The sequence below is a fragment of the Oryctolagus cuniculus genome, chromosome X (genome assembly GCF_051225735.1).
Source record: "Oryctolagus cuniculus isolate XC-2025 breed Fujian yellow rabbit chromosome X, ASM5122573v1, whole genome shotgun sequence".
In the NCBI taxonomy this organism is placed as follows: Eukaryota; Metazoa; Chordata; class Mammalia; order Lagomorpha; family Leporidae; genus Oryctolagus; species Oryctolagus cuniculus.
The window spans coordinates 62,782,443-62,807,845 of NC_142888.1; the positions used below are offsets into that span (position 1 = coordinate 62,782,443).

The following is a 25,403-nucleotide window of genomic DNA, read 5'->3' on the forward strand; positions in this document are numbered from 1 at the left end:
TAGATAAACTTAATACATGTTTCTTAAATATGAGATCAGTATTTCTGAACAACCCCAAAATGATATTCATATGGTTTATGTGAAAAAATATGGCTCTATTTTCTCTTTTCTAAACCTCCGCCTGTGGTGCCAGAACACCAGGTTCTAGTCCCGGTCGGGGCACCGGATTCTGTCCCGGTTGCTCCTCTTCCAGTCCAGCTCTCTGCTGTGGCCTGGGAAGGCAGTGGCAGATGGCCCAAGTGCTTGGGCCCTGCACCCGCATGGGAAACCAGGAGAAGCACCTGGCTCCTGGCTTCGGATCGGTGCAGCGTGCTGGCCGCAGTGTGCCAGCCATAGCGGCCATTTTGGGGGGTGAACAAACGTAAAGGAAGACCTTTGTCTCTCTCTCTCTAACTCTGCCTATCAAAAAAAATGGAGTTTCTTTTTACATCAACTGGGTTGTCACTAAATTTGAAATGGCAATCTCATAAAATGTTATGTCTCTCACCTCACTGTCCCACCGAAAATTTGACCTTATACATAATGTTCTTAAATTTGTATAACTGAAATGTATGTATAAGCTGACAAAATGACTGCTTTCTTATTTCTCAGCACATGGTTGATCTGGGAAGGCTATGATGTGAATGTGTTCCACCAAAATTCATATGTTAAAAGGCTAGTCACCAACATGACGGTATTGGGAGGTGCGGGCCTCTGGGGGATGATTAGGTCACTAGAGTTCCCAAGTATCCAATTAATTCTCAGGTAAGCAATTATACCCATTCTACTATGTGTGGACACAGCTAGAAGGTACTATTTATAAGCCAGAAAGCAGGCCTTCAGACATCAAATCTTCCACTCACTTGGTTTTGAATTTTCTAGCTTCCAAAGATGTGAAAAGCAAATTTCTATCATTTATAAGCTATCTAGTTTAAGGCATTTTTTATATCCCTCTGAAGACATTAAAACAAGGAATAATAAAGATTCTGTTAGGCAACATTTTGAACATACATCTGACATTGTTAGATTGAGAGTTCTAAGGTTGAAGGTTGAGAATAAATTTAATTAAGTCTTAATTTTTAACATCTTTATGGAATGTAAATGGTTTAATTTTGTGGACCATAAGGCATTTAAAATGGTTCTAAATTATTATGCAAATTCCTGTTTACCTTAGGAATTGTTTACTACTTAGGTATCTACAAAGTATGAGGATGGTGTGGAAATTCTGCTGCTACCACCAATACATATATTCTCTAAATTCTTTTATAAAAGTTTATTTCTTATTTATTTGAAAGGCAGAGAGAGAGAGAGAGAGAGAGAGAGGGAGGGAGGGAGGGAGATTCATCTGATTGTTCACTCCCCAAATGACTGCAACAGCTAAGACTGGGCCAGGCTGAAGCCAGGGGCCAGGAACTCCATTCAAGTCCCCCACGGTGGTGGCAGGGACCCAGGTACTTGAGCCACAATCTGTTGCCTCCCAGGATTTGCACTAGCAGGAAGCTGGATCAGAAACTGAAGAGCTAGGAGTCGAACTGGCACTGTGATATGGGATGCTGGCATCCCAAGTGGTGACTTAACTCACTGTGCCACAATGCTGGTCCCTCCCCAGATTCTTACATACTGTTTTTATGTCTTTCGTTTTTTGTCTTCTTTTGAACTAAGGTGTACTAGTACTGTCTAGTCAATCCAAATCATACCTCCTCAAAATTTGATCTTGTAGATAACAGACTTTGTTCTGTACAACTACTAAATAGAGAAAAAGAACAGTGAAATAAGTAAAAGAATGAAGGTTTGAACAAATATAGATAGTATACAATTGAATGTAAAGTATGAAATTGTTTATAGAGTTTGTAAAAATTAGCTTAGCAGTAGTTCTTAATGGAAATGACTTTCCTGCTAAGGAACATCCGGTAAAGTTTGGAGGCATTTTTATTTGTCGGAACTGGGATAGAATGATGCAGCTGGCATCTGGTGAGTAGAGGCCAGGGTGCTGCTAAATATACCAAAGGACAGGATAGTCCTCCTCCCTCAATTAGAAAAAAATCCACCTTTAAATGTTGATAGTGTTGCTGTTGAGAAACTGTTTAGTTTCGAGTTTTGTCTTAAGTTTTTGATTAGCATGTAATTCTTACACATTTTTATGGGGTACAGTGCAATATTACAATATATACTTGGCAAAAATTGATCAAGCAAAGCCACTAGTCCTTCATTTCCTTATCCTGTCTTTCTGTTTGGAGTTTGCCAGCTACTCCCTTCCAGCTCTGTATACAGTATATAATACATTATTGTGGATACAGTCACTCCACTGTGCTGTGAAATATTAAAACTAGTGACTGCTATCTGACTGTGTGTTAATACCCATTGTCCAACCCTTCCCAGCTTTGAGTAATCAGTTTTCTCAATTCAGATATACTAGTTTTTAAATTCCACACTTGAGAGGGGACACCCAGTATTTGCCTTTCTGTGTCTGACTTATTTCATTTAACATAATGATCTCCAGTTCCATTCTTTTAGCTGTGAATATCAGAAGTTCATGCTTTTTTATGGCTAAATAATATACTTTTTGTATATGAATGCTCTTTCCTTCATCCATTCATCCATCCACAAATATCTAGGTTTATTTATTATCTTGGCTATTGTAAATAGTGTTGCAACAAGCATGGGAGTGGAAGTATCTCTTTCAAATGCTTATTTAATTTCCTTTGGATATGTATCTAGTAGTAGGATATCTGTATCTTATGGTAGGTCTATTTTTAGTTTGTTGAGGAACTTTCATATTATTCTCCTTAATGCTTGCACTCATTTGCATTCCCACCAACATTGTATTAGAGTTCCCCTTTCTCCACATCCTCACCAGCATTTGTTACCTCCTGTTTGATAAAAGGCATCCTAATAGGAGAGAGGTGCTATCTTATTGTGGTTTTGATTTGTATTTCCCTAATAGCTAGAGACATTCAGCATGTTTCCATATATTTACAGGCCATGTGTATTTCTTCCTTTGAACGATCTCTACTCAGACCCTTTGCCAATTTCTTCAGTGAAGTGTTTTGTGGTTGAGTTTTTTGAATTCCTTATATATTCGGGATATTGATCCTTTGACAGATTAATAGTTTGAAAATATTTGATCCCATTCTGTTGATTGACTCTTCAATCTTGATTGTTTCCTCCACTGTGCAAAAGCTTCTAGTTTGATACGATCTCATTGTTTATTTTTGCTTTTATTATCTGTACTTTTGGGATCTTATCCAGAATATTGTTAACTACACCAATGTTTTGAAATGTCCCCTTCTGATAGTTTCATAATTTGAGAGCTCACATTTAGATGTTTGATTCATTTTGAGTTCATTTTTGTACAGGGTGAGAAGTAGGGGCCAAGTTTAAATCCTCTGCATATAGATACCCAGTTTTCCCAGCACCATTTATTGAAGTGACTTTCCTTTCTTCAGTTCAGGTTTTTGGCATATTTATCAAAACTCAAGTGGCTGTAGATGTGTGGATTTGCCAACATTAATTCAATATGGTGCTGAAAGTTCTAGCAATTAGACAAAAGTAAAGCATACAAATAAGAAATGAGGACATGAAACTATTCTTGTTTACAGATGGCATGATTCTATATATTGTTAAATGTGAAGGCTCCAGCAAGAGGCTATCAAAAGTGATAAATTAATGTATTAACATTATAGAAAAGAAGATCACACAAAAGCCAGTTATTATATGCCAGAGATAAGCTTGATGAGAAAGTAAATTTTAGGAGTAATTCCATTCAAAATAGCTACAAAAATACCCTAGGATATATTTAATCAAGGACATGAAAGACCTGTACAATGAAAATTATAAAATGTTAATGAAAGATATTGAAGAACAACAAAACTAATCATGAACAAAACATACAAACCTGGAGGCAGCACACTACCAGGTTTCAAGACTTGCTACAGAGCTATTGTATCCAAAACAGCATAGTATTGGAATAAAAAAAAAAACATATAGACCAATGAATCAGAATTGGGATATCAGAAAGGTGTTGGTTTTCAATTTTATGGAAATGACTTCAATTTACCTGATGTTTAAAATATTTTTAATTATTTATTTATTTGAAAGGCAGAGTTACAGAGAGGCAGAGGCAGAGAAAGAGAGCGAGGTCTTATCCATGGGTTCACTCCCCAAATAGTTGCAATAGCTGGAGCTGTGTCAACCCGAAGCCAGGAGCCAGTAGCTTCTTCCAGGTCTCCCGGGTGGGTGCAGGGTCACAAGGACTTTGGCCATCCTACTGCTTTCCCAGACTGATGTTTAAAACTTTACTTCATGAATTGTAATCTGTTTTTCCATGGCATTACATTTTCTATTAAGACTTACTATATCGAACTTTCCAAAAGTCCTTTCTAAAAGTGAACACCAGCACTTTTGAAGTAAGAATTTATATTACTACTAAGTTGATTTTTCTTATTTTATAAAGTGATAGAGCTTTTTGAAAATTAAATTTTAAATTCCTAATTTTATTCTTGAGTGATAGGAATGATTTATAGCTTCCTAAATATCCCTCTTTGTAAAGGAAAACTTCCTCCTTTACAAATCCACAGAGAACATACCTGTTGTGGTTGAGTCTGTTTTGTGATTCTAGATTACAAAACATTTCTTACTGCTAATAAAAATCAAATATTATACAAAAGCAAGACACATAGTTTAGATAATTAGAAAATGAGCCTATAAAAGACATAAAAAATAGAAGTATAATGTTCAGATGGGATTATTTTTATTTTAGGTTATTTCTTTATGATGATAGGCACAGTCCGTTGATGTTTCTCAGCTGTATTGAGAGAAAATACTATTCTAACCTCCATAAATATCTTTGATTTTTTTTTTTTGACAGGCAGAGTGGACAGTGAGAGAGAGAGAGACAGAGAGAAAGGTCTTCCTTTTGCCGTTGGTTCACCCTCCAATGGCCGCCGCGGCCAGCACACCACGCTGATCCGAAGGCAGGAGCCAGGAGCCAGGAGCCAGGTGCTTTTCCTGGTCTCCCATGGGGTGCAGGGCCCAAGCTCCTGGGCCATCCTCCACTGTACTCCCTGGCCACAGCAGAGAGCTGGCCTGGAAGAGGGGCAACCAGGACAGAATCCGGTGCCCTGACCGGGACTAGAACCCGGTGTGCCGGCTCCGCTAGGCGGAGGATTAGCCTAGTGAGCCGCGGCGCCGGCCTATCTTTGATTTTTAATAATTGCTCTGTAACATTTTTGTTAGAAGATTTCTTTTAAAAACCACTTACCTATTTGAAAGGCAGAGTTACAGAGAAAGAGGAGAAGAGACAGAGATATCCAGTCACTGGTTCACTCCCAAATGGCCACAATGGCCTGGCTGGGCAAGGCTGAAGCCAGTGACTTCAACTCTATTTGGATCTCCCATGTGGTTGACAATACCCCAAGTACTTGGGCCATCTTCTGTTGCTTTCCCGGGCACATTAGCAGTGAGCTAGATTTGATGTGGAGCAGCCAGAACTCGAACCAGCCCACATATGGGATGTAGGCATTGCAGGTGGTATGGCTTAACTCACTGTGACACAATGCCAGCCCCAGAAGATTTCTATTCAGTAATTATAAAACCTATATATACATATATAAACTGTAGTTAGCTGTTGTGTACCCTGTGCTGTGGGGAGCTCAAAAGGGTAAATGCAACTGTATAAAACACAGGCCTTCCTTCTCTTTCTCCCTAATATTTAATCATTGCCTCCTGGTGCAATATTTCTATGCCTATAAAAGGGAATAATTTACCATTCTCATTTACTTCTGTCCCAGTTGCCCCTCTTCCAGTCTAGCTCTCTGCTGTGGCCCGGGAGTGCAGTGGAGGATGGCCCAAGTGCTTGGGCCCTGCACCTGGCTCCTGGCTTTGGATCAGCATGGTGCGCTGGCTGCAGCGTGCCGGCCACAGCGGCCATTGAGGGGTGAACCATCGGAAAAAAAATGAAGACCTTTCTCTTTGTCTCTCTCTCTCACTGTCCACTCTGCCTGTCCAAAAAAAAAAAAAAAAATTCATGAGACTTATTGAGAACTCTGAAATCTGTCTTAAGCTAATCATTAACATTCTTATACACAATGCATTAATTAAGTTGAAGCAGTAACACAATAGAAATATTTTAATATGATTGTTTCCCATATCTGACATTCCATTAAAAGAATCTGAGAAGTTGTTGAAGTGGTACTTTCTCACTATACTAAGACAAAGCCTTTGTCAGAAAAAGTTTTAAATTGTAATTGATGACCATACATTTTAACCCACATAAGCTGTTTCCTATATGGTAGGTCAGGTGCTAGCAAACTTTCTAAAAAGGGTAAGATAGTAGGTGTTGTAGGTTTTCTGGGCCATATGGTTTCTATTGCAAGTTTCACCTCTACCTTTGGAGTACCTTACATTATAAATATGATTTTGCATTTTCAAGAGCTTCTACTCAGAAATCCTGGGGTAAATAGTTGAGATGAGCTGATGTTTACAACTGAGAGAAGGGGCATTGTTATCTCAGTTAAAGAGATATGACAAAGGTAGTAGCCATTCAGATGATGACTGATGAGAGGAAGAGAAGCTATCTTAACATAAATTGAGTGTCAAAGGATTAACTACTGTATAAAAGTATCTTGAAAACACTGCATTTAATGCAATCACTATATAGATTAAGGTTTATTGGTTTCATTTATTATAATAATGAATGTGAAGTCTGGAAATGTTGCTTCTACTTGAATAACCAAAACTAATAGATAGTCTAACTAGGAATCAAATCCACATCTGCTTGATGGAAAAGCCGTTTTATTCCTGCTATTGAAAGGCACATTGTGAATACTAATGCATTTTGTAAAGTTTCATCTCTTCATGGCACAGAAAACAAAAAAGGGAGGGGGACTAAATGTCTAATAGTTACAATGACATTTAAAAGGAGAGTTTCATCTATATTAAGATTGCGTTTTCTCAGGAAAACGTTTACATTTTTGTAAAATCAGGTTTGTTAAAATTTTTAACCATTGTCAGCTAGTACTAAGCTTGTGAAATCTATTTTTTTGCATGAGATTTCACTTCAGTTAAGTCAAGATCTCCATAATCCTTCAAACATAAAACATTTATTCACATCTTCCTTTGTATCAGTTTTTCTACCTACCATGGTCTTCCTCTACTCTCAAATTTAGAATCCTAATCATTGAGGCAGGCATTTGGTGCAGCATCTTAAGTCATCACTGACAACACACACATCCCATATCTTAGTACCTGGTTCAAGTTCCAGCTACTCCACTTCAGATCTAGTTTCCTGTTAATATACAACCTAGGAGGCAGCAGATGATAGCTCAAATACTTGAATCCTTGCTACCCACACAGCAGTCTCAGATTGTATTACATACTCCTGGCTTTAGACTAGCCCAACCCTAGCTATTTTTGGCATTAAAGGAATGAATCACCTGATAGAAGATCTCTCTGTATCTGTCACTCTCCCTGCCTCTCTGCCATTCAAATAAAATGGAAGAAAATAATTTATTTGCAAAAATTGGAGAAAAATTGCATCTATACTAGATATGTACAATCTGATCATCCCTAAAATCCTAGCTTAGAAATCATCACCTCCTTTTAGAAAATCACTGATTTTCTAAAGTCACAAAATTATTTTAACTATCATGATCTGCTATATTTATCTCTAAAATTTTACACTTAATTGTATCACAAAATGCATTTTTTCTCAGTCTCATATATATGTCTTGTCCTCCCAAGTAAGTTGTTTTAATTAAACTGTAGTCTCTAAGCAAATCTTTTGTTTCCTGTTACTTTTATATGCCTCCATTTAGGTATGTTTTAAATACTTAATAGTTCTTTGTTGAAATTAAGTACAAAATGCTGGATAATGAATTACAGAAATCCAATTATCTCCTTCCATCAAATAATGTGGCAAAAAATGAACAAAAGTATGGAAACATCTCATAAGGGAAAAATTGTTTTTTTCTCAGGGACATTTTATCTACAACAGAAATATTTAAATTATATACTGTCAGTGAACATATTTTATATCCTTATAATTCTTCAGTATTATCAATAATTAAATAAAAAATGTGAATATTTGATAAAGAATGTGAAGGGCTATTAATGTAATAAATAATAGATGTAAATTGTGAATGTTAAGGGTATTTTTTAAAAAATTACAGGTTAAGTAAATCTATTTGGATGTCTGATTATTTCCATATAATGTACGCTTGTATAATCAGTTCATTTGTGGCCAAGAACTAATACGTCTCCAGTATATAAACTCCTTTTGTCCTTATGAGAACATCATTGCATGCTCCCTGAAAAGGATGAGTGTACAGATTTGTATATTTCAGATATAGAGCAGTGCCTTAAAAATATATACTTTAAAAGTGTTTGGGGCAGGGAGGAACGGTGCACAATATTGTGCCATAGAGGGCAAAGCCGCTGCCTGTGATGCCAGCATTCCATATGGGCACTGGTTCAATCCAGCTTCCTAATAATGGAACCTGGGAAAGCAGCTGAAGATGGCCTGAGTGCTTGGGCCCCTGTCAATTAGATGGAGTTGAGGCTCCTGCTTCAGCCTGGCTACGCCAGGCTTTGTGGTCATTTGGGGTATAAACCAGCAGGTGAAAATCAATCTCTTTCTCTCTCTCTCTCTGTCTGTCTGTCTCTTTCTCTCTCGTGCGGGCGCATGTGGCCCCCTCACTCCCCTTTCTCTCTGTGTCTGTTTCTCTCTCTGTTACTCTGCCTTTCAAATAAGTAAATAAATCTCTTTAAAAAGTATTCTTAATAGATTGACTTGATAATTCGGAAGCACTGTAGCACATTTCCCTGCATGACTGCGCGACTAATGATCTCCATCCCAAAGCAAGACTATGTGAGTGCATCCCCTCAGTGCCTTCTCTGTAGCTTGTGAGTCTTTCCAAGAAATGAATTCCAGACCCCCAAGAATGGACCAGAGAGGCAGCATCTTGCATGATGGTTAGAATCTACAGCAAAAAGCATTAGCAGGAAAACACCCAGAAAAGCAGTACCAAAGTCCCTCTTCACCATGACAATACACCTGCCCTCTTTTCTCATCAGACAAAAACAATTTTGCAAGAGATTCAATGGAAAACCATTAAGGATATACTTCACAGTCATTATTTGACATCTGATTTATTTTTGGTCTCCAAATCTTAAAATTCTGTAAACAACACTCATTTTTCTTCAGTTAATAATATAAAAAAATGTGCTGGGGGAGCTGGTGTTATGGCACAGTGTGTTAAGCCACCACCTATGCAACTGGCATCCCATAAGCACTCCAGTTCGAGTCTTGGTTGCTCCACTTCCAATGCAGTTCTGTGCTAATGCACCTGGGAAGTAGCAGAAAATGGCTCAAGTATTTGGGCCTGTGCATTCACGCAAGAGACTGGATGAAGCTCCTGGCTTTGACTTGACATAGCCCTGGCCATTGCAGCCATTTGGTAGATGAACCAGTGCATGGAAGACCTTTCTGTCTCTCCCTCTCTGTTCATAACTCTGCCTTTCAAATAAACAAATAAACCTTTTAAAAATGTTAAAGTAAAGCCTGCATTGACATAGTTACATCCCAAGAAACCTCACTTCTTTAGGGAAGAACTAACTGGTTGGTGTCATCACTTAGAAAAGGACTTTGCATTGAATGAAGTTTATTTTGAATAATTTTGTATTTTATAGTTTTATCTTTTTGTTACAGTTTTCTATAATCCTAAAGAGTTAGCCTCATATATTCCCATTTTAGAAATTCATAGTGAACATTTGCATATTAAAACTTTGAGAATTCACACAATAAAATAATCTCTAACTTTGTTCAACACACAATTTCATAAACTTTATACTTGATCACAAACCCTCCTCGGTTCATGGTGTAATATCTACTAATAGCCCATGAAATTAGTGTTCCTCAGAACACACATTGGTAATTGCTGTTTTAACATAAGTCTTGAAAGTGCTAATTTTTTATGATAATGAAAACAAGTTAAAACAATGAAACGTGTTTACTGGCAACCATATGTGAATTAATGAATTACTTTTCACAAGTGAAAAATATTTTCCAAAATATTTTGTCTCAGAGGTATCAGTAAAAGACATTTTTTAAAAATATTTATTTTATTTGAAATATGGATAGATAGAATGAAAGAGGGATGTATACACACACACACACACACACACACAGAGATCTCATCCAGTGATTTACTCCCCAAATGCCCACAACAGGGCTGGGCCATGCTAAAAACAGGAAACCAGAACTCCATTCGGGTCTCCCACGTGGGTGGCAGGAGCCCAAGCACTTGAGCAATAAGTGGATTCCCTCCCAGAATACATTAACAGGAACCTGGGTTGGAAGCAGAATAGCTGGGACTCAAACCAGCACTTCGATAGGGGATGCAGGCATCCCACTAGTGTCCACCTCCTCTGAGTTATTCTTTTCAGAAGTGCTATGACTTAGTATGCAGATACTTTTCTGAATATTGACTATATATTGAAGTTTTTACAAAGATAATTTATTGTGTATTTTTAGCTTGACTGAAATGCACCACAAAAAATATTTTTCCTAAGGGATTGATTTAATGAAAATGTACAAAATGCTTTATCCATAGACTTAATTGATGAAATCTTAAGTGATCACAAGGAAGAAGGAAAATTGGTTCATATGTTCAGAAAGTTAAGATATAGTTATTCAGAGGAAAAAGTGTATACATAACTTCAATTATTCATAGCTAGGGGAATTATAGTTTAATCTAGATATGAAAAAATCCCTGTAAAATAAGATCTTTCCATAAAATCAGGTAAACTAGTCCAGCATACATTAAAGAAAATCAGTATCTGTGAAAATACTAAGTCACCAGTTATGTATACCTAGTCCTCATAAGTCTGCATTTGCTGAGAACCTACCCCTTAGGCCTCCCTCTCACTTAAGCAGTAAGAATGAAAAATCGTGCTTTCTTAACCTTTTCATCAAATTTTATGTTTTAACCTTGGCTTACTGACATGAATTCTTCTGTTTACTTCCTTTTTGCTTTGAACATGAGTAACTAAGATTACAATCTCTTTGCTACTGGTAGCTTAATCCTAATGTCGCAAGAATAATGAATCATAATACAGTTGACCTTATTCCTTCCCTAACTGCTTGGGACTAAGAGTTTAACAGATATGCTTTGATGTTAATGGTAAAAATATCAGAGGTAATAACCACCAAAGCTTGACACCATTTTCCTTTCACATTTTGGTGGCTTATGAGTATACGAGAAGAGAAACCTAAGGTTTCAATTTTGTGAGAGACCTAAGAATTCAGTCATTTCGTTCTGTTATGCTAATACTCATGTACTTTTGGTGGTTGGACAGCCATGTTCAGGTTCCCCTGACCATCAATACTTAATGTATGTATATTAATGGTGACTACCAACATAAAATGATGATGAATTCATTGTATTGTATGGATATTGTATCCATATCCTTGTGTGTGGAGGATGATAGTTTTTCTTTTTGTTACATTGTGTTAGGAGAAAAAAGACCTATATCCCCTCAAACTTCAATAAAATTATACATAATGAATGCCTCTGCAAACAAGTCAAGTTATACTTTGAAACAACTTCTCCTGAAGTATAACTCCAGAAAGAAAGAACAGTGGTAGCAGAATTCAGAGTAAAAAAAAAATTTTTTGCTTCTTTCTTCTACCATGATGTCTGCTGTAAGAACAAACATAAGATAATGGAATCTAATAGACAACAGTACCTTTTTTCAGTCCTATCAAATTCTTTGCTAAAAGATTAATGTCTTTCCTGAAATTTTCTTTAATGCACTCTAGTAGAGGTTGCTTGATTGAAGTCTTAGTCTGTAATTACTACATAGGCCAGCTGGATTAGAATTAACCTTCCATTATTAACATCTAATATCTTTTCAAAGTCTTGATGCAATATATAATATTTTGGACAACTTTTTCAACTATATTTAAAATTGTGTTAAGTAATTAAATTTCCTGAATACTTCATAATGATGCCCTTCACATAGCAGAGTGACTGCTACCACATATTAATGTCCTCATTTTGCTTTCATTATAACTTAGAGCAGCTAAATTATGCTATACCTCTACACAGAAACTGAAGTAGCAGTTGCTTTCTTTTCAGTAGTGAGAAACGAAAACTTCCATGCCTCAGAATATTAATTTCAAATGCTAATGCTGAATAATCTTTTTATGATTTTCAATTTGGAAACAAAGACTGTAGTCCTTAATAAACTAGAAAGCAATTTATAACAACTCATGGGATGGATAAAATACTTTTTATGAAAAGGAAATATTCTACAGGCAGTTACTTACAAATTGAATGAAAGCAGGAAAGAGGAAAAAATGTAGTCCCTTGTCTTAAAAAATATTATATCTATACTACCAACTACTCAATACCCCAAGGCCTCAGAAATGTATATAGCAAACAAATTTAGTAATATTTAATAATATAAATGATACACCAAATTCAGAGGAGTGTAAAGTCCATTAAAGCAGTGTTTCTTAACTTTTCCTGATTCTCAAATCTCTTTGAGAGACTGATGAAAGTTATTGAATGACTAAGAAGACAAATTTTCATTCACACAGTTTTAGGTGTAATTTCAAGGGGTTAATGGACTAGATTAAGTTTAGCTGCATATTTCTTGAGAATATTTAGGCACATTCTTAACTTCTTATTCTTAACACTCACATTTGATCTCATATTATGAAATGAATCCAAATATGCATGTGCCAAGTATGTGATATGTAGGGGGAAAGTATGGCATTTAATAGCTTATAGGCCATTGATAAGAGTCAGCCAACTATAAAGTTAGAGGGGAATCTTCCCACGTAAAACTATTCTACATGTGACACCAAATGCTAATTCAGAGTTCTCAAAACCATTCTCATATTTGATAACTCACTAAAATAATGCACTGAAAGCTGTTGTACTCATTACTATGGTGTATTAACAGAGAAATGTTACAAAATAAAATCAACCAAGGGTAGAGATGCATAAAGCAGAGTCCAGAAAGGGTCAAATGAACTTCTGGTCATCTTCTCTCTGTGGAGTAATAGACAGTATTATTGCCTCCTTTACCAATGTATAACAACATACACAGAATATTGCCAACCAGAGAAGTTTACCTGAGTCTTTGGTGTTGAGATTTTCATTGGATAGTGAGGCCCTACTGTCCATGAGACTAACATTTTGTCCACAGCCCTTCCAAAGGTTTGACTAATTAGTTCCTTCAGAAGTTAGAATTTATACAGTGTGTCCCAACTTATTCCATTTACCCCATATGTCATAAATCCCATTGATAAATTGTCTGATGGTGAAAGCCCCCAGGCAAAGACACACAGACAGGACATTCCAAGGCCTAGAGTTCATCTCTCAGTAGCTGAGGGCAACAACTAGACTTCTCTTTGGACAAAGTGAATTCTTTACTACATAAACACTACCACAGCTGCTAAATTCAGCAAAAAAGAATCCTATTAGATTGGAATAGATATTCACTTAAATATTTCTCACCCAGGCCAAATCTCAGAATGGAATTTTTTGAGGCCTCATTGATAGTACTAGCTCTTGACAACAAATATGCAGAGCTAAACGAATAAATATTGAGAAAAGAAAAACAATTCTTATACTACTCTTTGTGTTTTGTTCATTGCTGTATCAACAGTGCTAAGCACAGTGTCTTAAATTCCATTTTTTTTAATATCTGGTATTCTGGGAAGGCATTTGGCATATTGGTTAAGAGTGCTTGGGAGGACTGCATCCTATATCAGAGTGTCTGGGTTTGAGTCACTCTTCCATTCCAGTTTCCATCTAACTCACACTCTAGGAAGAAACAGGAAATGGTTGGTCACTGCCATCCACGTGGGATATCCAGATGGAGTTCTCAGCTCTGGGATTTGGCCTGGGCATCTCGACAGTTGTGAGCATTTGGATATTGAAACAGCATATGGGAGATCTCTCTCTCTCTCTCTCTCTCTCTCTCTGCCTATGTCTTTCTGCCTTTCAAATAAAAAAATAAAAATTACATTAAAAAAGGAGGCATCCAATAAACATGTTTTTAAAAAATGAAATGGTGAAAAAATGAATAAGTAAATGAATGAATGATAAATAGATCATGCAAATTTAATAAAATGACACCAGAGAAACAAAGCTGACCAGGGTTAATCTAGCATTGTCCTGGGAAGAGTGTCCTGGTCCTGATCAGCCCATACTCTTTCTACAGTAGAGACAGACGCATCAGGTGTCATAGTTTGATTAAGTTTGGCTGTTAGAATATGAGTGAGGAAACTTCTGTCCATGTTTCCTATTTGTTATGACCCCAGGAGAAAATGTTCTACCCGCTCACCTGAATTATGACCAGCTTAGCAGTTACATTTCTCACTGTCAATGAAGAAACTGACATTGTGGTTTATTACTTTTCACGGATTCATTCAAAAAAGATTCACTGGGTACCTGGACACTCTGCAAGGTGCTCAGTATATAATGATGTCTCCTTTTCAAATTCCCTTTTCCTCATTAATTGAATCTTGACCACTTTTCTCAAAACACTTTAGCATAATGTTTCTTCACTTTCTCTGAAGACAACTAAGTTATCTTTAACTTTCAAAAGAGATTATTAGCTATCAACTCCTCAGCTTTCTTCCTTCACATCTACAAACTCATATGCATATGAAGCCTTTCCTAGTTGCTTTATAACTTAAAGCTATCTTTTAACTCTTCATATATCAACCACTCTTCTAAGTGATTTTTCCTCATAGGACTGTGAAGTATCACTATCATTCTCATTTAACAAAGAAATTTGAGGGCCGGCGCTGTGGCTCACTAGGCTAATCCTCCGCCTGCGGCGCAGGCACACCAGGTTCTAGTCCCGGTCGGGGCTCCGGATTCTGTCCTGGTTGCCCCTCTTCCAGGCCAGCTCTCTGCTGTGGCCCGGGAGTGCAGTGGAGGATGGCCCAAGTACTTGGGCCCTGCACCCGCATGGGAGAACAGGAGAAACACCTGGCTCCTGGCTTCGGATCAGCGTGAACATTGGAGGGTGAACCAGCGGCAAAAAGGAAGACCTTTCTCTCTCTCTCTCTCTCTCTCTCTCTCTCACTATACACACTGCCTGTCAAAAAAAAAAAAAAAAGAAAGAAAGAAAGAAAGAAAGAAATTTGAGCACAAAGAGATTAATTTGCCCACATTCATATAATTCAAATTAGAGCAAAGGTTTAAAGTCAAATAGTCTGATTCTAAAAGTTAACCCTGAACTATTATATTACAGGTGCTGTCTTGCTTTCCTTATCTGCAGTTAAAACTAAAGACTCCTTAGTAAGGACTCCATGTTGTAGCTCTTCCTCAGTTTCACATCCCACCATTCCTGCACATGTACCCTAGGACCCACCATTACTCTATGGTTCTTGAATTCTACTATTTTATGCCACAGTGCCTAAAATGAACTCTAACTCCAATTCACTGCTTTAAATACTTTTTCTGAGAAGTTTTAAACTTCCAAAAAAATAACACACATAATATTTGTCCCATCCCAAACCAAATTTTCTCTATTGTTAGTATTTAACATTAGTTAATGCAGTTTTTTCAATTAGTGAACCAATATAGATACAATATTATTAACTAAAGTTCACCCTTTAGTAAGATCTCCATGGCTTTTAACTAATGACTTTTTCTGTTGTGGAATCCCATTCAAGACACTAAATTATTAGTTGCCATGTCACTATATTCTTTGTCACTTTCATTGCTTTTACTTGCTTTTTATTATCTTGGCAGTTTTGAGGAGTATCAGTCAGGTATTTTGCAGAATATTCCTCAGTTAGGATAAGATTTTTTTTTCATGAGTTTTGGATGAGTTATCACAGAGATAGTGTGACATTTCATTACATCATATCCAGGGTGCATGATATCAATATGATTTGTCTCTTTTATAAAATAGTAAACATTTGATGATATGCATCACCAGCACTTAGCTTTGCTGTGACATCATTGACACTTGGCTTGAGGTGTCTAGACTCCACTTCTAGTCATTCTTTTTAAGATTTATTTATTTATTTGAAAGACAAAGTTACAGAGAGGGAGGGAGAGACAGAAAGAGAGAGAGAGAAAGAAAGAGAGAGAGAGAGAGAGCACTTCCATCCATTGGTTCACTCCCTAGATGGTCACAACGGCCAGGGCTAGGCCAGGAACCAGGAGCCTCATTGAGGTCTCCCACATGTGTGGCAGGGACTCAAGCACTTGGGCTCTCTTCTGAATTGGAAGCGGAACAGCTGGGACATGAACCAGGGCCCATATGAGATGCCAGTGTCACAGATGGCAACTTTACCCAGTATGCCACAATACCTTTCTCCTGAATTCTCACTGATGATACTATCCTTGACCACCAATCCAATATAACTTTATTTATTCTTTTGTTCAAACTGTTCAAGCCACTTGGAGTTCTTATAGTTGGCTCCTCTGACTCTCTGACATATTTATCAACATGTATGTTTTTATTTTTCTGAAGCACTTATTTACTTTCTGGAACTACAAGATGATTCAGAGTCACCAATGTGTAGTCATTTCTCCAAAGAGCCCTGGTTCTTTTCACTGGAGAATGGAGTATTAGAAACCACATTCTGGGCCGACACCACAGCTCACTAGGCTAATCCTCCGCCTGCGGTGCAGGCACACCAGGTTCTAGTCCCGGTCGGGGCTCCGGATTCTGTCCCAGTTGCCCCTCTTCCAGTCCAGCTCTCTGCTGTGGCCCAGGAAGGCAGTGGAGGATGGCCCAAGTGCTTGGGCCCTGCACCCGCATGGGAGACCAGGAGGAAGCACCTGGCTCCTGGCTTCGGATCAGCATGGTACACTGGCTAAAGCGCGCCGGCCGCGGCGTCCATTGGAGGGTGAACCAACGGCAAAGGAAGACCTTTCTCTCTGTCTCTCTCTCTCACTGTCCACTCTGCCTGTCAAAAAAAAAAAAAAAAAAAAAAAGACACAATCTGGGCACTAGGTATACCCATTGCTACTGAAGTATCCTTGCTTCCAGACTTCTCATCTGACAAAACAAGAAAATATATATGTGTATACTACCTCATGTGTATACATATGTGTATAAATATTTATATATCTGTGTATATATTAAGATAAACTTGGATTCATAGTGGTATCCCCAATTCTAATCCATTATCCAATGGATTTTTATAGCCTCTTCCCCCTGCTTGTCTAAAACTTCCATTCCTACAGTGAGAAATCTGTATCCCAAAACCTACCATCTATTTAAAAACAGAATTACTAATGCATAGTATTCACAAATCCAAGTTGTAGGAATCTATCCAAAAAAGATTGAAGCTGGGATCTCAAAATGATATTTTTCACAGCCATGTCAATTGCAGCAATATTCACAATAATAAAAAAGTGGATGCAACTTAAATGTCTACTGAAATTTGAATGGATAAAAAGATTGTGTTATATGCATTTTATATATATATATATATAATTTGTACTTATTCATGGGATGTAGTATTCTAACTCAATACATATATTTAGTGTATAATGACCAAATGAGGTTAATTAAGATTTCCACCTCCTCAGATATTATATTATCATTTCTTTCATTGCAAGCATTTGAAATATTTTCTTGTAGTTATTTTGCAGTTCCTGTAGTTATTTTGCAATGTATAAATTCTTTTGACAGTCAGAGTTAGAAAGAGAGAGAGAGACACAGAGAGAAAGGTCTTCCTTCCGTTGGTTCACCCCCCAAATGGCTGCTACAGCTGGCGCACTGCGCTGATCCGAAGCCAGGACCCAGGTGCTTCCTCCTGGTCTCGCATGCGGGCGCAGGGCCCAAGCACTTGGGCCATCCTCCACTGCACTCCCTGGCCACAGCAGAGAGCTGGCCTGGAAGAGGAGCAATCAGGACTAGAACCCGGCGCCCATATGGGATGCCGGTGCCACGGGGAGAGGATTAACCAAGTAAGCCACGGCACCGGCCCCAGGATTTGTATTAAATCTGACATCTGTCTATCATAATTTATAGGCAGTTGTTTCTGATTATATCCTTCACCCTTTTTAAAATTTTTTTAAAGATTTATTTATGCATCTGAGAGGCAGAGTTACTGACAAATAGCCGCAATGGCTGGAGCAGGGCTGATACGAAGTCAGGAGCCAGGAGCTTCTTCCGGGTCTCCCACGTGAGTGCAGGGGCGCAAGGGCTTGGGCCATCCTCTACTGCTTTCCCAGGCCATGGCAGAGAGCTGGATCGGAAGTGGAGCAGCTGGGACTTGAACTGGTGTTTATATGGGATGCTGGCATCACAGGCGGAGGCTTAACCTACTACACTATAGCACTAGGCCCCCTTCACCCCTTTTTAGTAGGCAATAACATTTTTGTTCCTTTACATGTCTTGTGTTTTTTCTTGTTGTTGGAAACTAAACATTTTAGGGACTGTATCATAATACTCTGGTTATTAGATACTTCCACTCTACAGTGTATTCTTTTTATTTGTTACTTAAATCGTTTAGTGATTCTCTGAATTCTTTCAGTAAAGTCTGAAGATTCCACCTTTTGATTAAATATTTGTGTGATTTTTTTTTTAACGCCCAACAATAGGTAAATGCAGTCTTTAAGCGACAAACCTCACCAGGGAAAGCTCTCCTCTGCATGACAGACGTGGTGCACAATCAGTGCAATCTGAAGGGCGTTTTAGTCAGGGATTAAGCCCTTTGCCGGGGACATACTCTCACATATATTTGCATTCCTAGGCCAAACTTGATTGCCCTTGGCTTTCTTTATCTGGGGTGTTTTGCTAAGATCTTCAGATATTTCCAGTCAAGGCCTCATTATTACAGGGATGAGGGAGAAACCTTAAAGATATGTTACTTTGACATTAATTGTGATTAATTGATTAATTTCGAATAATTGATTAATTTTGGTCAACTAATCGATTCATTGATTTTCCAATCTAATCAGGCCGGCTGCAATGTATAATTAATTGTAGACTACAGCCGGCGCCGCGGCTCACTAGACTAATCCTCCGCCTTGCGGCACCGGCACACCGGGTTCTAGTCCCGGTCGGGGCGCCGGATTCTGTCCCGGTTGCCCCTCTTCCAGGCCAGCTCTCTGCTGTGGCCCAGGAGTGCAGTGGAGGATGGCCCAAGTCCTTGGAACCTGCACCCCATGGGAGACCAGGATAAGTACTTGGCTCCTGCCATCAGATCAGCGCGGTGCGCAGGCCGCAGCGTGCCAGCCATGGCGGCCATTGGAGGGTGAACCAACGGCAAAGGAAGACCTTTCTCTCTGTCTCTCTCTCTCACTGTCCACTCTGCCTGTCAAAAAAAAAAAAATTGTGGACTACAGCTATGATACTATATCACATTAGAACTACTTTGTTCCCTCTAACTGTGTTCTGCTGTTCTTTATGCCACCCTTCACTATCCTTCTTTCCCTCCCCTTCCTAGCCATTTGTAACCTCTATTCTACTCTCTATGTAATCAACATTCTTAGATTCCAAAAATGAGTGAAAATGTTATACTAGTCTTTCTGTGCCTGGCCTATTTCATTTATAGTGACTTCCAATGTTGGTATATACGACAAGATTTCCCCCTTTTTCGCTGAATATTATTCCATTGCATATTATATATCATATTCTTTATCCATTCATTCATCAGTAAACATTTTGGTTGATTCTTACCTTAACTATTGTGAATAGTAAATGTGGGAATGTCGGTATCTCTTTGATATAATTTCCTTTCCTTTAGATATATTCGCAGAAGTGAGTTAGCTGGGTCATATGGTAGATCAATTTTTAGTGTATTGAGGAAATTCCATACTGTTCTCCATAATAGTTTTACTAATTTTCATTTGTAGCAGGAGTTCAAAAGATTTCCCCTTACTCCACATTATTTCCAGAATTTGTTATTTTTCATCTTTTTTTAATTGTCATTCTAACTGGACTGAGATGACATCTCATTGTGCTTTGGATTTGCATTTTCCCAATGATTAATAATTTTCAACATTTTTCATATACATACTAATATTTGTACATCTTTCTTTTGTGAACTTTCTATTAGATCATTTGCCTACTTTTAAGTCAGTTTGTTTTTGCTGATGAATTTCTTCAGTTTCTTATGTATTAAACACTCAGGAAATGAATAGTTTCAAATATTGTCTCCCATTCTTCTGCTTTGCTCTTCACTCAGATGATTGTTTTCTTTCTTGTACAGAAATTTCTTAGTTTGATATAATCTCATTTTTCTGGTTTTGCTTTTGTGGCCACTGTTTTTGAGGTCTTATCCAAGCAAGCTTTCTTTGTTCCAATGCCTTAAGTGGTTCTCCTATGTTTTCTTCTAAAAGTTTCATAGTTTCATGTCTTACATTTTGGTCCTTTATCCATTTTTAGTTGATTTTTGTAGGTAGTGATAGGAAGGGATGGAGTTTCATTCTACTGGTTATGCCTCTTCAGTTTTCCCAGTACCACTTACTGAAGAAAGTAAGTATCCTTTCTCCAGTGTATGTTGTGGGCACCGTTGTCAAAAAGCAATTGCTTGAAACTGTCAGGATTTCATTCTTTTGTATAGAAACATAATATTTATTCCATGGATAATGAGTATCAAAACGCAGTATGGTAAACTTAAAGAGTTCTGGTGTTTTGTATCACAGGATGATTTATGTTTTTATGGGAGTCAGTGGGTTAGTTTCCATGCTTATCTTTTCCCAGCAAAGTGCAGTTCATCTCAGCCAGGCATCTGGGTTTGCAATAACAGGACAATTAGTGACTCTCTCTAGGCTACACTTGATCTTAGCCAAAAGGCCGAGCTTCCATGCTGAGTCTTCATGATGTTTAAGGTCGCTGGCTCTTCCTTGATAAGTCCAAGTTCTCCCTCAGAGACTCTCTTCAAAATGCAGTCATTCCATTTTTGTCTTCATTCTACACTATGGTGGAGGTGAGTGCAGAACAACTCTATCTTGCCCCAAATTTCTCTAACATGCTTCAAAATGTTGGAGATAGTATGTGTTAGAGTATGAATTAATTTCTTGCTTGATTTGTTTTCTGGCCTTGTGGTTTTCAGATGCTTATACTAGGAATTTCAGGACACTTGCCCCTCAGCTTTTTGTACTAGGGATTTATTTCTAGATTTTTACTTTTAATTAGCTATTTCTTTTCTTTAAAAAACTTAAATTCACTCAAGTAACACTGATTTTTTTTCCTTCAGTGACCTGTATGTATTTGTTACTTAAAATGAAACATGTAAAAAAAATTAATTGATATATGGTCTGCACCACAGTGAGCCCCAGATAGTAAAGCAACCTGAAGAATGTTAATGGTATGTTAATAGCTGTTATATTGATTTATTTATGAAATGGCAAGAAAAACACCTGTACATACCCAGTACAGACTTCTTTCTAAATATTTAATTGGTTACATCTAGTTTATTTCATCCTCAAAGTGTTATAAAGGTAACAGATTTCCTTCAGCAGAATATTAAACTTTTGCTCCTGCACAATGTCATATAAAAATAGATTTTTAGTAAACTCTAGTTGAATTAGGTCTTGAGAAAATTAAAAGTAGTATAATACTTGGCAGATTTACACAATTAGATATCTGTCCCTGTGGTCCAGCAGAAACGTACATCCCTATTTAAGTGTTAAAATCGTTTAGAAGAGATAGAAATCTATGAAGGCTTAGAACTCACAGACACCTTAGCATAAGTCAGTGAATCCTTTACAATCAATAGAAAAAGTAAAAGAAACAATACTAGAGAAAACATACCTCTAAAAGATTTATGAGCTTATTTTAGCAATTAGACTTTTTCCACACACACAAAGATGCTAATGTGCTAAATACTGCATTCTGTCTGATATTTGATCCATTATATAGCAATAAAACCATTGCAAAAATCCCCAGAGGATTAGAGTAGTGATATTAACAATATAAGTTAACTTTTTAACCTGCCAAGTAGAAATGCAACAAAATTGTTAATGCTATATTAAGAAAATCACACGAATTTTCATTGTATTGATATTGTGGTTTTTACCCTTACCCAAGTGAGAAGTCATTTGTTTTCTTCATTGTGCCTTCATAAGATGTTATGTAGCAGAGGAAAAATATCTTTTCCTTATCCGTCACTAGGTTCATGGCTGAAGTATCTATAACAATGCTAATGTGTAACCCCGGAAGGCAATGGAGTAGGTCACATCTTCACATCCCTGCCACCCACATGGAGACCCAGATGGGATTCCCAGCTCCTAATAAATTGCTAATGTTTGTTGAAAAATGAACATATAAGTAGCATAGATAGTGCTTCATTTTGACTTGAATTTAAGACATAGAATAATAAGCCAAGACATAAATGGATTAAGTGGAATAATTAGTCTGTTGACCTATGAATGGCCAGTGTTCCAAATAATTGCTGAAGGTCTGGAGAATTTAAATTTGATTTTGTCGGAATTTATATTTGAAACAATATATAGTCTGATAAATAAGGTTGGATAACATGAAGTAGGTAATGACACTTATAGTCTTGTAAGTGTCACTATTTTGGATCTGAGTCATCATTTTGTTTGGAACAGAATCCCAATTGTATTAGTTACCTATTTATATGTAATAAATAGCTCTATAACTTAGCACCTAAGAAAAAGAATAATATTTGTTATATTACATTATGTTCATATGGGTCACGAATCCAGGAATAACTGCACTGGGTTGTTTCTGGCCTAATGTTTCTCATGTTTAATATGTTATCCTGGGGGCTGGCGTTGTAGTGTAGCAGGTAAACCTGCCGCTTATGGTGCTGGCTTCCCATATGGTCACTGGTTTGTGTCCTGGCATTCTACTTCCACTCTAGCTCCCTGCTAATGGGCTGGGAAAGCAGCAGAAGATAGCCCGAGTACTTGGGCCCCTGCTACCCTTGTGGGAGACCTGGAAGAAGATCCTGGCTTTGGCCTGTCCCAGCCCCAGCCATTGTGGTCATCTAGTGAGTGAACCAGCTGATGAAAGATTCTCTCTCTCTCTCTCTCTTTCAAATAAATAAATAAATAAATCTTTAAAAAAAAAAGGAAAAGAAAAGAAAAGATGATATCCTGAGTGGCAATCATTTAAAGTCTTGGCTAGGGTTGGGTTATCAACATCCAAAATGGCTCACTCACTTGGTTGTCGGCTAGAGGACTCAGTTCTTTCCCTCATGGACCTCTTTTCATGATATGGCAGCTGGATTAACCCAGAGTAAGTGACTCCAAAAAGAGCCAGAAGTTACAGTGCCTTTTAAAATCTTGTCCCAAATTACATCCTGTGTTTTCTGCTTTATTTCAGTTCATTAACATTAAGTCGCTAGTTCTTCTCATATTCAGGGGAAAATTAAACTGTATCTCTTGAAGAGCAATGTATTTGTCCACTTTCATTTATAACAAATACCTGAGGCTGAGTGAGTAATTTCTAAAGGAAAGAAGTTTATTTTGCTCATAGTTCTAGAGATTCAAGAGTATATACACAGCTCTTGTGAGAACTTCATGGCAGGTGGCTTCACAATGGCGGAAGTTCTTTTGAGATAGATCATGTGGTGACACAGGAAGCCAGAGAGTGAGGGAGAAGAATTGCTATTTTTCAAAAAAGATTTATTTGAAAGACAGAATTACAGAGAGAGGGAAGAAGGGAGAAGGGGAAGGAGGAAGGGAAGCCATTGCAGCCATTTGGAGAGTGAATCAGCAGTTGGAAGATCTTTCTCCCTGCCTATTCCTTTCTCTGTTGCTCTGCTTTTCAAATAAATAAACAAGCAAACAAATAAACCTTCAAAAACTAAACAGTGGACCCAGGAGCCCAGAAGACATACTGACTAGAATTCAGGACAAGTTTGTTTTGAAGAGCAGCAATTTAGTGGACACAGAAGTACCCAAGGAGTAATCTTGTATACCCTGAATACTACAAAGTTTAGAACAGTAGAACTTATGGAATGTTTTTATAATACAATTCTAAACTTGATAAGTACTGTCTTAAGAACTGAGCAAGGCAGAAACAGCATGCTGAATGCCTTCAGAATTGGCAACACTGATTTGAGAATCAGGAATTGACAGAGATGAGTTTAATTATATATAGATAAGCTTGAAATTGAAAAATAAATTGGTACTATAATACGCTTCTGATTTTGTAGAAGTATGACATAAAAGTACCATCTTTAAAATACATTGGTAATATGTGTATGTTAATATTTTGTTCATCTTAATATTGTTACTAAAAAGTGATAAAGAGGCATCAGTGGCCTTTAAGATTATTTCTGACTAGAGATAGAGTTTATACATGGGGTTCAGTGAATGAAAAAACACATGGATAGAATATTATTGTACTGTTTTTTTAGTTTACCTAAAAGACTGTAGTTGGGGTAGGTTTTTGGCACAGTGGTTAAGATGCTGTTTGGGACATCCATATCCAAAATTGAGTGTGTGGGTTCAAGTCCTGGCTCTGCTTGATTCACCTTTCTGCTAATGTGCACCTTGGGAGTTAGCAGGTTATGGCTCATGTAGCTGCATCTCTGCCACCAATATTGGAGACTCAGGTTGACTTCTGGCTCCTGATATCAGCCTGATTTGGTCCTGGCTGTTGCAGGCATTTAGGTAGTAAATCAGCAAATATCAATCTCTCTCTCTCATCTCTATCTCTATATCTGTGTGTGTGTCTCCCTCCTCCCCATTTCAAATGAAATTAAAAGAAATAAAATAAATAAATAAAGTATTGACATATTGTTCTTGCTACCCCCAACACATGCCAGTTTGCACATAATAGTACTGAGTACTACATAGCAACGGGAGGAAATTTACTCCAAAATTCTTTGCTACTTCATGATCAGTGCTTCTTAGCCTGGTTACATTTTAGTATAATCTCCAGAATTTCCACCATATGGATGACATCCTCCAAATTCCATCACCACAACAGAGGAAATAGATTCTGTTATTATTGCCTGATAGTATTGAAATTACTGATGTTGTTTTAGTGAATAAATGATAATGTGTGGTCTGCTTTATCAATCTTCTTTGCCTTCTATCCTGTAACTCTAGTTTTAAAACCTCCAGGTAGATCATCACAACTTTAAGTTAAAACCTTTCCGTTTACACTCTTAAACCTAGACATAACTGGTGGGGAGTTTGTGAGGAACTCTCAGGGGGTGAGAGTCACCCAGACAATGAGAGTTCATTAGTATTCAGAGATGGTGATTCTCCCTTTAAAGAAGCAGTCTAAATTGCTCAGAGATGAGAAAAAGTGCAAACAATAATCCAATTTTTGGAATTTACCCCTCATCGAAATATTCACAGAAGGATGATTTCTCCTTGGAAAAAGAATTCAATATGAACATCCTTTGCATCACAGAGCATTCTTGATACTGATTTTTTGAAGTAATATTAACTAAATATTTTCCTATTGGGCAGAGCTCTTATCTGATTCAAAATCAGATG

General features: G+C 37.5%; 1 pseudogene; it reads left to right on the plus strand.

Moving 5' to 3' along the window:
- Positions 1-667: 667 nt before the first annotated feature.
- Positions 668-25,403, plus strand: part of LOC149119663 (zinc finger protein 644 pseudogene) — a 53,448-nt pseudogene continuing 28,712 nt past the window's right edge.